Raw genomic sequence first — 10,775 nt, 5'->3', positions numbered from 1 at the left:
CTGCATGGTTATCGTACGGGCTGGCTTATGTTCATTGGCATCCCCTTGGATTATCGGAACACACAGGGTCTTGCTGATGTGGTCGGGACTTTTGGCCAGTTTCATTATTGGAACCACACCGACCGTCGACGCGCCCGCTCCCTTGTCAGAGCTTCTTTTCCAGACAATGCTTTGGTTCCTCGCGACGTGATTTTCCAAGAGTTTGCTAATTGGGGTGGTACGATTGTGTCTTGGATGTCTGCATGCTATATATTATCTGCTGAGTTTGCTGAAGCCATGATTGGGGCGGATGAAGATCCGATGCCGTTGGATGGTAATCCACACCCTATGCCTGGAGAAAACCCCCCGCAACCTTTTTGGGCTATGCCACCTTACCCAACTTTAGGGTGGAATGCTGTCCTGCCAAATCATCAGCCACTTCAGCAAGGCTTCAATGGTTGGGAACCCAATGTTCAGCATGATGAAGGATGGGGTGCTTTGGAAGAACAAGCTCAGAATCAGCCTGTGGATAATATTCAGGACGCCGCGTAGAATGAGGAGGTTGAACAGAATTCTATGGTCATGGACGCGCCATCTTTTGGTTCCTCTGACTCCATGGTGCAGATGGATCAACATGGTCTCAATTTGGAGGTTCAGCAACAATTGCACCAGCCTGTGGTCGATCCAATTCAGTTGGGCATTGTGCGTGTGGTCTACAGGCCGGTTCTGCCGCCGCACATGATCTGGGAACGAACTTTCCGCATGATGTTACCTGAGATTGTTTCTGCACAGATCCCCGGCTCTCCTTCTTTGTCGGTGCTCCCGCCTTTTGTCTTGCCCAAGCGCTTTTGGCCTTGGGCAATTAAGTTGGATTTTATCACCAAGATGGCATCTGCTGGATTCTTCTCGTCTGCCCTATGCGTTCCCAGGAAGAGTTCTTCAGTTATAATTGAGCAGCTTCAGCCGCAGTCACACACCATGTCTGAACCAGAGCCGTCTACTCAGGAGGTACAGCACGTTGATGAGCAGCCGCCCAGCCAGGATATTCCTTCGGGGGATTTTCAGTTCCAGGCTCAGACTCCTCCTATCCTTGGCAAACGCACATCCTGCAGATCCCGCAAGGCTGTCCAGTTGGTTGCTGCAGAGCCAGATTTCTCCACTAGACGGGTAACTCGGAGCTGCGACAAGGCGACAGGATTCAAGCCCACCTCTGCCATCCCGATGAAGTCTTCAAGCCTTCGTCGACCTCGGGCCAAGAAGCCATGCCTTCCAGTACCGGATTCGGACGATGATGGAGTTGTGCTTCCACCTCCGACGCCTATCTCTACTCTGCAGCTGCTGGGTGAGGCGCTGCAAATCCCTCCAGAAGATCTTACGGTGGCCAAGCTTATGGCGGGCCCAGAGTGTGATGATTCTACCAAGCCTTCCAATGATGATTGATCTTATTTATTTAGGATGGGGAGGGTTCAGAGACCTCGGTTCTTTTGGGTCATTTTTATCATGGACTTATGTGTTTTGGGTTTATCTGTGGTTTGGCTGAACTTTGTCAAGCTCTGCTACTCATTCTGTTATGCAGTTATGAGTTTACTAGGCTTTTATTCTTGTGTTCATGGATCATACGTCTTATCGTAATTGGCGAGTTCTGTGCTGGAATGTGCGCGGGCTGAACTCTGAGGACAGGCAAAGAGATGCTAGGGCTAAAATTGAGGAGAGCAAATGTTCTATCATCTGCCTGCAGGAAACTAAGGTTGAGCATTTTGATATGCGCTCGATACATGCTTTTTGCCCGCGTAGTTTTGGTCATTTTGCTTTCTCCCCTTCTGTGGGAGCGTTAGGTGGTCTCCTGGTTATTTGGAATTCCGCAGTTTTTAGTGGCACTCTGGTTGAGGTACAACACTTTGGCCTCGTTATTTATTTCAAGTCTGTGCACAGTCCTGAAACCTGGACTTTGGTGTCTGTCTATGGCCCGTGCCAAGGGCCTCAACGGGATGAGTTTGTTCAGTGGTTGTATAACCTTCCTATACCTGTGGATCAAAACTGGCTCCTACTTGGTGATTTAAATTTTATCCGTTCGTTGGATAATAGGAATAGGCCTGGGGGAGATGTTAATGACATTTTTTTGGTCAATGAGATCATCGGCCACCCTTGGTTTGCTTGAGTTACCACTGAAAGGCAGAGCCTACACCTGGTCTAACATGCAGGAGCAGCCTCTCCTAGAGCAATTGGACTGGTTTTTCACTACTGCTGACTGGATATCTGCCTATCCGAATACAGTAGTTTTTCCATTGGCTAAAACCTTCTCTGATCATGTGCCTTGTGTTGTGTCAATTGATACCACTATCCCAAAGTCGAAGATCCTCCGCTTTGAGAATTTTTTGGTGGAAATGCCAGGTTTCTTTGATTGTGTGAGGACCTCTTGGGAGGAGCCCGTTGCTATGGGTTTATCTGCACCTGCCACTTTGTCTGTTAAATTCAAGAGGTTGAGATTTGCACTCAAGAAGTGGAGCACTAATCTTTCCTCCTTAAAAAGGTTGGCCACTAAATGTTCTGGGGTGGTTCTATATTTTGACAACCTTGAGGAACTCAGACCCCTAACCAAACCTGAGTTTAACTTCAGAAAAATCGTCAAGCTTCAGTATGAACGCATTCTGAAACTGCACCATATATACTGGAAGCAGAGGTGCACTATTAGATATATCATGGTGGGGGATGAAAATTCCAAGTTCTTTCATGCTATGGCCTCAGAGAGGCTTAGACGTAACCCAATCTCCTCGCTGCAGAGAGAGGATGGTTCTTCTGTCAGTGATCATGACCAAATGGCAGGAATTTTATGGAACTCCTTTAAGTCTAGAATGGGCCAAGCGCAGGGTATCTCCATGGGTTTTGATCTCTCCTCTTTGATTGCCCCTGTCTTGGGGATTGATGATTTGGATGCTCCCTTTTTTGATGAGGTGATTTCTGCGGTGCTTAAAGATCTGCCCGTTAATCGGGCACCTGGGCCTGACGGTTTTAATGGTATGTTTGTCACAAAATGTTGGACTATTATTGAGAAAGATTTCATACAGTTAGTTAAGGACTTTTATGAGGGGAGGATTAGCTTGCAAAACATCAATTCCTCCTTCATCACCCTCATTCCCAAAATGTTGGCGCCAATGGGTCCTAATGATTTCCGGCCTATTTCCTTAACTAACACCTGCCTCAAATTCCTTACTAAATTGCTGGCTCATCGATTACAGAAGGTAATCCTCAAGTGCATACACAAGAACCAATATGGATTTCTAAAGCATCGGTCTATTCAGGATTGCTTGGCATGGGTGTTCCAGTACATATATCAGTGCAAGCAATCAAAGAAGCCAATCATTCTCTTAAAGTTGGATTTTGCTAAGGCCTTTGATACTGTTGAGCATGAGGCTATTCTATCCCTTCTTATTGCAAAAGGTTTTCCCCCTAAATGGATTGGTTGGGTCAAGGAAATTTTGTCCTCTGGTGACTCTCAGGTACTACTAAATGGCATCCCCGGCAATCACTTTAAGTGTAAGCGCGGGGTTAGGCAAGGAGACCCTTTTTCTCCATTGCTTTTTGTTTTTGCAGCAGACTTGTTACAGTCTGTTGTCAACAAGATGCTGCTCGATGGTATTCTCTCTCTGCTGATTGAATGCAATGACAAGGATTTTCCAATAATCCAGTACGCTGATGATGAAATCTTGTTGCCTCCTGCCGATGAAGCCCAGTTAGTAGCCCTCAGGGACATGTTACATGTTTTTGCTGAATCTACTGGTCTCAGAGTTAACTTTGCTAAATCCATGATGGTACCTATTAATGTCCCTGAAGCTGATGCCCTTCGGCTCTCTCAGGTCTTTCAGTGTACTCTAGGATCTTTGCCCTTCACCTATCTTGGTCTCCCTTTGGGAACGACCAAGCCCACGATCCTTGATCTGATGCCTTTGGTGGATTCACTTGAGAGGCGCTTGACTGCAAGTTCAGCTATGTTAAACCAAGGTTGCAGGCTCCAGTTGCTGAGATCGGTTCTTTCTTCCATGCCTATATATTTCCTCTGCTCCCTATCAATTCCACCTGGCATCATCAAGAAATTAGAACGGATCATGCGCCAATGTCTTTGGAGAGGGAACTCTGATACACCGAGGCAATCCCTTGCTGCGTGGGATATGATTTGCAGACCTAAGGAAAAAGGGGGTTTGGGGGTCATCAATTTACAGCTTCAGAACCAAGGGCTCCTCATTAAACACCTACATAAATTCTACAATAAAGCGGATATACCCTGGGTATCCTTGTTGTGGGATTCATACTATGATGGAGTTGTCCCTCATGCCACTGTACTATGTGGCTCTTTTTGGTGGAAGGATATTTTTAAGTTAGCTGATAATTACAAAGCTGTTGCCTCTATTTCAGTTAACAAAGGGGACTCGGTTCTGTTCTGGTCTGATGCTTGGAATTTGGGTGGTTCTTCGATGCCTTTGAGACAAAGATTGCCCCGGTTGTTCTCTTTTGCTTTGGATGATAAGATTTCAGTGGCAGATTTCCTTGACAGTCAAGATAGGGCCTCCTTTTTTCAGCTGCCTATTTCCCAACAGGCTGCTCTAGAACTGGATTCACTTACCTCCTAGGTGAAAAATTTGGCTAGGGACCCGTTGGCTAATGATGTTTGGTCTTGGGTGGGACCCACAGGAGCTTACACGTCAAAGAGCTACTATACCATCATGCATTCTCATATGGTCACCATTCAGCCTTGCAAATGGTTATGGAGCAGTCGATGCACGCTGAAAATCAAGGTTTTTGTTTGGCTCCTATTCTTTGACAGACTCAACACCAAGGACCTACTAGTGAGGAGGCATTGGCGGGCTGGGGATGCAGATAATCTTTGTGTGTTGTGCCACCAGCATATATATGAGGATCGTCAACAACTGTTCTTCTCCTGCAACTTCAGTACAAGAATCTGGACCTATTTGCAGATTGACTGGTCTGGTGGCTCTAATGTGCATCAATGCATTTCTTTGGCCAGGCAAAGATTTGCTCAAAGCTTCTTTTTTGAGGTGGTATTCACAGCAGCTTGGAACATTTGGATTCTTCGGAATGGAAGGACTCTCAGAGGGGAACGACCTACGTTTAGTGCATGGAGTTGTAAATTTGTACAAGATTTAACTTTGCTTTCCCATAGAGTTAAGGCTCATGTCAGACCCCTCCTTCTAACCTGGTTGGATGGGTTACCTTGAGTCTTACTTTGTATAGGTAGGTATAGGTAAGTTTGCCTCCCCTGGCCTTCTTTTTTGTTTCTTCCTGTATATAGTTAACATGTATTGAACTATTGTTTTTCTTTGGAATAAAAGACTGTGGGGCTGTGCCTTGCAGTAGTTAGTCAAAAAAACAAAGATGAAACTAATCATGTGGACTAGCATAGTAGTAGGATACAGAGTAGAAACATGAATTCTACCACGATTTCGAACAGGAAGGACAGAAACACATACGGTGCAACGGGAGCAGCACCGTTGGTTGAGGTTGTCGCCCATGTCCAAACACCACGTAGACACGGGCCCTGTTTGGATACTCTAACTCAGTTAGAGGTTAGAGTTAGATTCTAACCTTGAACTAGCTCTGAACTAACTCTAACCAAAAAGATGTTTGGATGGCAGGGTTAGATGGAGCGCAGATACGGCGAGGCGCCTTCATGGGCGGTGCGAGAGGGAGGGAGGAAGAGGACGAGATGCCTTCATGGTCTTTGAGCATTGTAGTCGTTCCACGCTCGGGCATTGAAGTTTGTAACTATTTTAGATTAGAATATACTACTCCTCCGGTGCTAGTAGTAGAGCAGAGTCCTACTCTACTACTCTACTCAAGCAAGTTAGGGCATAGCACTGTAGGGAGTACCAGTACTGTGATCACTCAAGCAAGTTGTCTGGCATCGACATGACCCTACGCTGCTGGTATGTGTCTCGTAAGTCAAGCGGCATGCTGTAGTCATCATCACCTGTCCACTTCCCGCAGCACATATTCGCTTCTCCATCTTTGTCCGCACATAATCTCGTCCAATCTTCCATCCCCGCTAAGGCGCCTCCCCCCTCGTCCGAAACCCAAGCACTAACAATGGCAGAACCGAGCAGCGTCCGCGAAAGAGTGGCTGGAATTCGCTCCCCAGAGGTAATCAAGCTCATTGTTTCGCGTGTGGACAATCTCAGTACCATGCAAGGATCATGATGGCACGCGTTTCGTTCATCAGGCAAAACTGTGTGTACACAGCGTACCATGCGTCTCTGCATGCACCATACCCTGATATGTGCCGCCACGCTCTGCAGCCCAAAGTAGGAGAGAGGGTCGCAAGTATCAGACTTCGACCTGCTGGCTGGAGTTTCCCCCGTCAGGCACCCATCTGGTTCAAGCCGTCAGCCAATCTCCACAGCTTAATAAATAGTAACGTCTAACTGAGCCAGTTAGTTAGATGCGTACACTTGGTGTAGTAGGATCTTTATTTAGTTTGATGCATACACTTGTTCTTTTTTGGTAGCCCTTTTGTAATGATGGCTGATGTTTGGTTTGGAAGAGAGAGCTGCGTCTTCACTCTTCTGGCCTGCTTACTGCTTCTGTTGCACCCCCAGCCCTGGTTGCTGCTGCTGCTTTTCAATGTACAATCAGTAGTATATTTCGTCTGTTGGTTGAATAAATGTGTTGTTAGAACGACAAACACAATGTTTTGGAAGTCGTTGCACGGTTCGATCCTTTAGTGCCCCGTACCTACGTAGCGCATACTATTTTTCGTACGGAACACATTTTCCACTTGTTGATAACATGCAGCCCACTGATGAAGGCCCAATAGAGAAGCCCATAATTAACTGGAAGGGAGGCTCTCACATGAATCCGGCCCAGGTACATGCTCATGGTCCCCTAAACATAAATAAGTAAATAAAGCTAAATGCTCATGCACCAGTTCTTTGGGAAAATAGGTAGCCCAGTATTTCTTTTTGAAGAATACCCAAGCTAGGCCTATTTGTTTTCTCCGAATTACTGGGCTGCAAATCTTTCAAGACGAGGAGGGATGCATTCCGGCCTGGCTTAAGAGTATGGTCAATGTCTGTTAAAAGTAATATCAAAAGGGGTTGAAAATTCCAAAAAAATTATAGCAAATGGGATATAAGTTTCTTTTTTTGTTTTTGTTCTTCACTGATATCTTATACGTATTTCATTGGATTTAACATGACATAGTACTAATTTATTTTTAATTTTGTTTTAGTATGGCTATTAATTTTTGGATTAAGAATATTTCGTTCCCCAACAAAAAATTGCGAATTTTCAAAATTTCCCACATATTTAGTTAATTTTTTAACCCTGGTACTGACCAGAAAATGGCCAGCAAATTTTAAAAATGGAAAATGGGATGCAATAAATTCCATACGAATTAGAAAATGAGTAAAAATTATAAAAATAATAGCAAATGGGTTGTACACACCATAGATTTCAAGGTTGACTTGTTTACGCAAGGCTTTATCAGTGAAAACACGATTCTAGCAGCAGTGACTGTCGGATGTCCATCCAATGGCCGACGTGCTTCTTCAATCTCTGATCTTCCTGCTCCAGCCGCCTAAACTAGCGCCGGCGGGACTGCTTGCTCCCTCCTCTTGTGGCCCGCTGTGATGCCGCGCAGGCTTCCCCGGCCCACCCTACTCCCTCCACTGGCCTAGCCGCACGCAATCAACTGCCTCCTTATTACGCGAAAAAATATTCATCCCACTGACATCTGGGGCGCACCGGTTGGGAGGCTGACCTATGGGCCTACTAAGTTGACGCGTACGCAGGGCTTGTCAACTTAGTCAACAAACGATTCTAGCAGCAATAACCGTTGGATTTGAATCGAACGGTCCTACTGCTTCTTCAATCGCTGCTCTTCTTGCACCAGCCGCCCAAACCAGCGCCGGGGAGACAGCCTGCTCCTGCCTCCAGTGGCCGGCTGTGCTGCCGTTGAGGCCTCATCGCTCCCTACTACTCCCACCGCTAGCCAGGCCCTGCAGCGACGGCAGCCTCACACCGCAGCCGAACTAGTGAACCCTCATACTCCTCTCCGTGTGGGCATCCACTGCCGCGTCTTCCCCGGCTCCGCGTCGTCCCCTTCCTAAGCCTCGCTGTCGTCCACCGCCTTGGTGCTCTCGGCACGGCGTGGTCAATGTGATCAACGACATTCCATCGGAAGTGTACTATATGTGGAGAGGCTGACAACTGGGTCTACGGCCACAGCCCAGTTTTTTTTGTGATTTGCCAAGTAAGTCACTTTGTCAGGCCTGTTGGGCTGCAAATCTTTCAAGATAAGGAGAGCTTTCATTCGGCTGGCCCATCCGTAATGAGAAATGGGATGTACATTTTTAAAACACATCAAACCGGCAATTAGTTTCAAATATCTTTTTTTCATTTCGAGTTTTTAAATTACATTAATTTTTATGCGTGGAGAATTTGTTGGATTTTATATTGATATACATTTATTTTTAAAATCAGTTTGAATGTGAGTCAAAATTTCGGGATTAAAAACAGTTCGGACCGCACTGAAATATGCAAAATTTTGTATAATTTTTTAACCGTGGCCACAATATGGGCTGTAATGCTAACAAAAAGAATACGGGCTCCAAAAAAACCTTAATAATTAGCAAATGGGCTGTAAATTATTAGAAATAATGGCAAATGGGTTGTATGTTGTTTCCCACAGATTTGAGGCTTTCCTAAAAAAAGGTTGACGCACAAGCAGTGACTGTTGGATGGCAATCCAACGGCCGTCGTGCTTCTTCAATCTCTGCTCTTCCTGCTCCAGCCGCTCAAACAGGCGCCGGCGGGACTGCCTGCTCCCTCCTCCCCGCGGTCGGCTCTGCTGCCGCGCAGGCCTCACCGCCCCACTGTACTCCCATCGCTGGCCTAGCCATCCCTCTACTAACCCACACTTGCTGTTATTCTCCGGCGATGGCAGACGAACCAGTAAACCCTCGTACAGTCGTACTCCCCTCCGCGTGGGAAACAACTGCCGAGTCTTCCCTGCATCCGTGTCGTTCCCTTCCTAGGCCTTGCCGTCGTCCACCGCCCTGGTGCTCTCGGCGCGGCCTGGTCAACGTGGTCAATGACCGACATGCATCTGAAGTGGACTGTACGTGGAGAGGCCGACAGCTGGGTCCACGGCCGCACGCAAGGAAATGCCTCCTTATTATGCGCAAAATAATGATTCCTCCACCTGACATCAGGGACCCACCGAAAGGGCCTCTGTATTTCACGAGAAAAAAACATTACCGCCGCTGACAGCTCGGACCCACCAGCTATATCTTCGCACGCAAGGAAGTGCTCCTTATTACGCACACAAAAAAATGAATACTCCCCCTGTTAGTTGGACCCGCCACTATAGTGATGCAGCTGACTTGTGGAGATCACTAGAGTTACACTCCATCAACCCCGATTCTCTTGACCACGCTTCCCTAGCTAGTTGACGGGACTGTGAAGGCGCTTCTTCATAGACTTAACTCAATATGCATGATGTGTAGCTCCAATGACCGTAAGAAATATAGCTATCACTCCCTCACGTCGCTTCTAGTGTAGCTATCTGTACCCACAACGATTCGTATCGTTGTGATGCGTACTGTACATATATCTTTCCAGAGTATTGGCTCCGCCGACCTGAAAACCACGCCGACACAGGGTCGATACGAACCCCACCGCTGCTTATCCTGCCTTTCCCGGTGGCCACGTCCAAGATGCGTGACCGGCACGAGTTGCACTGGCACACCTCAACCGCTACACCTCCTACTACTCCCAACCGCCTGTGCACGGTCCCAGTGCGCCATTCGTACAACACTCTGAACCTCGACACCTGCCCTTCTCCTTCTTGAGAGGACGATGCGCCCACCACATCCATGCTACCCGCAAGCAACCAAAGGAGTTCCGAACCCCTACATTATACTCCTCTACGCGATTCGCAGTCATCACAGATGGTGAGCGCAATCCACCGTGTAGACGAGTCTTCCCCGGCTCCGCGTCGTCCCCTTCCTAGGGCCTCGCCGTTTCCACCGCCCTGGTGCTCTCAGCCCGGTTGGGCTCACCACACGACGTGAGATGCGAAGAATGGCTTTCACTCGGACTGACTGTACCATGGAGAGGCTGACAGCTGGGCACGGCCCCAGCAAGCAACGCAGCTCCCGTCCATCCTCTAAGATGAGGAAACAATGCCCATAAATACTCAATGTTCCATCCCACCTCTGCTATCGGGAGTATACCGCAAGGAACGGACCACCCCGCGAAGAAGAAATGACCCAACGGGTATTTCGTGACTCTTGACAGACTCGGGAATCCATCTCTGCCGCCCTCAACCGCGTGTACATCGATCAGGACACCAACCCACGCTAACATCAAGACTAGCCACCCGCTCTAGAAGAGCTACTAATGACCCGCCGGGCAAAAAATTTGCGCGCGCCCACCTCCTCTCTCACACATGCAGCGCACGAGGACCCCACGCAAGCTTACATACTTTCCCCCGTGCAGAAGTTATGATGAAAACACACGCCTACCCATGCTCAGGGAAAGAAAACCTCAACCAATCGGCCCAAAAGCGGTAGCCGCTCTCAGCGTTAGCTCGTAGTCTTGGTCGCGGAATCGAGTAGCACACGTGAGGCCACCATAGTACGGTCAACGTGAGGGAAAAGCCTGTGATGAGGAGCAGCAATTGACTGGTACAACTATATTAGAAAAGATTCAAGCTGTGTCAATAAGATAATGCCGCGTCGTACGTGGCGTAGATAGTCAGAGCCGAATACAACTGATCAGTC

This window comes from Triticum urartu, chromosome 2, assembly GCF_003073215.2.
Source record: "Triticum urartu cultivar G1812 chromosome 2, Tu2.1, whole genome shotgun sequence".
NCBI classification, from domain to species: Eukaryota; Viridiplantae; Streptophyta; class Magnoliopsida; order Poales; family Poaceae; genus Triticum; species Triticum urartu.
This window is presented reverse-complemented; position numbering follows the sequence as displayed.